The sequence below is a fragment of the Teleopsis dalmanni genome, chromosome 2 (assembly GCF_002237135.1).
Source record: "Teleopsis dalmanni isolate 2A chromosome 2, ASM223713v2, whole genome shotgun sequence".
NCBI classification, from domain to species: domain Eukaryota; kingdom Metazoa; phylum Arthropoda; class Insecta; order Diptera; family Diopsidae; genus Teleopsis; species Teleopsis dalmanni.
The window spans coordinates 76,640,743-76,644,871 of record NC_051847.1 but is presented as its reverse complement, the minus strand read 5'-3'; positions in this window follow the sequence as shown (position 1 = coordinate 76,644,871).

Below are 4,129 nucleotides of genomic sequence, written 5' to 3'. Positions count from 1 at the left end.
TCTTCATGTATATATTTTTCTGCATCCGTAACTCTCAATCTCCCTGTCTATCTGTGTAGAGGGTATTAAGATTGCAATGAAGCTAAATGTAACTGTAAATGTTTGTTTATTTTAAATTTACATTAAAAAGCACATATTAATTAAATATTTATATAATTAAATTGATATTATAACAACTAAAAAAAATTACTCTTTAAATTATTCATATCGAATTCATAACCAAATTAATGAAAAATTGAATAAAATGAAAACAAAACCTAAATTTAAATTAAAATTGTTATTTAAATATTGTCCCATTTAATTTAAATATTCATTATTTTATGAAATACTAAACTAAATAAAAATTTAACTCCTTTGAGAAGTAAATTATTTAGTTTCAGCAGATATGGAACGTAGGAGTATTAATAAACTAAGTGAAGTATCTTTTTTGAAAATCTTTTATCTTTGTGCTTGGCTCTTACACATTTTCATCAGAAAACTTTGTGAGAGTATGAGGAATCAAAAGGGAACCTTGGTCCGTTGGAGGAAAAGGATTTGCTTGCAATTTAATGCTAAAATTATGTATGCACATCAGTTCTCGTGGAACTTGTACGAATATCATTATCGACATATTGTGAAACTTTGCTTTAAACTCAAACTTTTATTTTATGACGTCAAATGAAAACTGCATGCATATCAATTCTTAACTTTACGACGTATTCTTAAATAATAAGTCACGAATTTTTAAAAGTTCATTGGATTTAGTTTCAAATAACTCAAAGTTTAGTTTTATTCTTTAGATTTTTGCAATAAAAAAAAAACTAACTTTAAGTTAGAGCATAAAATAGAATAAAAAAGTAATACAAAACCAATTTATACAATACTTTTCAGAATCGTATTTTAAAATGTATATATAAGTAGATTACTTAGTGAAAGAAATATGAACAATTATAAATTGTAAAATAATACTTGATTGCAGCAGGAGCTTATGATATTTCTACTCACTACTTTGCGATAGATAAACCGCAGAAAAGACAATTTATTTCAATTTTGTTTAAATATTCATAATTGGTTTTGTTAAGAGGTTGCTAAGTAATAAAAATGAAATCAATCTAAAGTGAAAAAAGAAAAAGAAAATCAGTAAAGTATTTTATTTCCCGATGTTGAATGGCAAAATTGATATACTACTTAGCCAATGTAAAAAGGATGAAATACATAAACTATAGTTTGAACAGGAATGATACTGAAATACTTAAGTGGTGCATAAATCACTATCATATGAATTTTGCTTTGTTTAAGTTTATTTTATTTTTTAGCAGTATATATATACATATATATATGTATATAAGAATAATTATAAGTACATATATAATTATTTATATAAATATCATGGATGAGGCAGGTATATACGAATGCCTGGCATGAAAACTTTCTAGATTCTAGATAAATACAATATAATGCATAGTCTTATACGAATATAAATTCGTTCTGTTCTAAATTTTAGTACAGAATATATATGAGAATTATAATTACAAGTATATATATACATACTTATACACGTACTTATATACGTTTATGCCATGTGTATATACATGGATACATTCCATAGAAACTTCGGATTCTTACATCTTGTATGAATCAATGTAAGTACATACATTGTACATCTTATATTATTACGAGTATAAATATGTTCTGTACTAAATTTTATTAGAATTAACTTATTGAGAATTAAGAAAATTGGATACGATACCGTGATTCGATCTGAGCCAATCGAACAAATGATCAGGACTCGCTCCCGAAAGTTATGTGTGCAAAGTTTAATTTGAACTGGACGTATTTCCTTCAATGCGTTACAAAAATCTTGACAAACCCAATATACCCTCCTTAAGTTTTTTTATGAGTTTAAAAATACAATATGAATACTTTAAAGCTTGCTTAAAAGTACATTAAGTAAATATCATTCGGAATGGTAGAATATATATGATTTATTTTTTAAAATAAGTGAAACTTAACTGATAAATGCTACCCACAATTTCCATGATCTTTGACTTGATCTGGTATCGCTAAAGTTGATACAGATTATGGTTGATACAGTTATAGTTCTATTAGTTCTCACTATGATGGTATGAACAAAATTCTCGACTCTTGATTTCTTTTTTTTTTTCAACAAAACAAATACTTATGAAATGTAGCACTTGACACTTATTAGTTTTTATGTTCAAACTAACGGACTAAACCATAATTTTCATGTGCTATTATTTTTATATTTAGTTGTCAGTTTTTGTTGTGAATTTAATCCGACTTAAAAGAAATTTATTTTAATAAATTAAAAGAGTATTTAAATATAACAACTTAATTGTAAATAAAGCGCAATAATAATTTGGTAAAACGATGTATTTGATTATTTCAAATCAATGTTTTAATTCAAACATAATTTAATACAATTAATTTCAAGATAAACTCAACAGCTTCAGTGTAATTCCTATTTCCTGTTTTAAATCCATTTAATAATTGAATTTACAATACTTAATAACATTCAATCTACATATCTCCATTCACTTCTACTTTTGACAGTATAATGTTAATGAAAGGATCTTATTATATTGCTATATTATTATTGAATTACCATTAATTTCAAATATTATGTCTAATATTGCATTTCGAACAATTAATTAATCAATAAGCGAAGTAATGTGCGAACGAAACCATCATAATTATTAGACATAAAAAATGCTCATACGCACTGTGATTCATTGAAGCAAATCTAATTAGGGCAATAATGTGCAAAGATAATTAAACACACACTAGTCTTGTAATGATTTAAATGCCATACAATTAACACTAATAAACTGAAGAATATAATGTCTATTTCTTTTGTTATTTAAATTGCAGTAATTTATTAAAATAATTTAATTATACTCGTATGTTTGAATTTTTATATTATTAGTGCCTACAATTATTAAAAATAAAAATAAATGGTCTATAATTAATGAAAAACATTTTCTACGCTGTTATTAAAATAATAACATTTTAATAGTGAAACATTTAATATATATTTTTAATGTGCTTTGTAATATGAATAAGCTGAGGTATTGTTCGCTTTTGTTGACTAAATAATTTAAATTTTATTATAACATAACAAGAATTTTTTATCTACATTATATATAGCAAGTATATATAGAAAGTTGTATGTAGAAAGTAAACTAGGCTTGTGAAAATATTTCTAGAGCAGTAAATAAGACATTGGAAATCACATTACTTAATGTTTTCCAATCCTTTATGTGATACGCTCTATGTAAAACTTTTAAAAATCCCTATGGTGAGAAAAAAATCCCTAAAGAGTCCCTGTTATAAATAACTGAATCACTGATTTTTATTTCCACAGTGATAATCATTTATAACTAATAAAAAATTTAAATAAATTATCGTTAAAAAACAGTGACAGTGTTCCCACATTTTTTTATATTCATTTATTCTTAATACGGGGCCAAACAATAATATATAAAATCGGAACTCTTCACCTAAATGGTTAGTCATATAGCTATAAAGTCAGAGGATCAGTTTGTTTAAACTTCCAAAAATCAAGTTCATTATTACAACCTTAATTTACAAATTATCTTTATTAGGTTAAATACCTGCTTTAGGGAAAAACTGATATAAATTATATATATAATTGATCAGTATGACAAAAAAAAAACAAAATGATAGTGTTTATTCGTCTATTTATCTATCAGAACATTAACCATTTACTCTGTTTCTAAACTAGTGAAAAAAATTTCTACGCAGGGTCTGTTTTTTAATCCAGATAGTTAAGTCAACAATTCGAGTATATTCGTAGACTATATAATACACTTACATTTAATAAAAATTTTATTACTATTCCATAAAAAGAAGAAATTGAAATTTATTAAAAGATAAACTTTAATATATTATAATAATTTAATATATATTCATGTGAATATAAGATTTTGTATCCAAAGCGACATTTCAAAATTCTACTAAGTAACTTTGTATGTACAATAATTAATAAATAATTTATTTTCGAAATGAATAACTGTTAAAATATACCAACGAGTTAAAAAAACCACAAATTATAATTTCCTTTTTTGTCAAACTTAACTATAAAAATTAAAAATCAATTTACAACTAT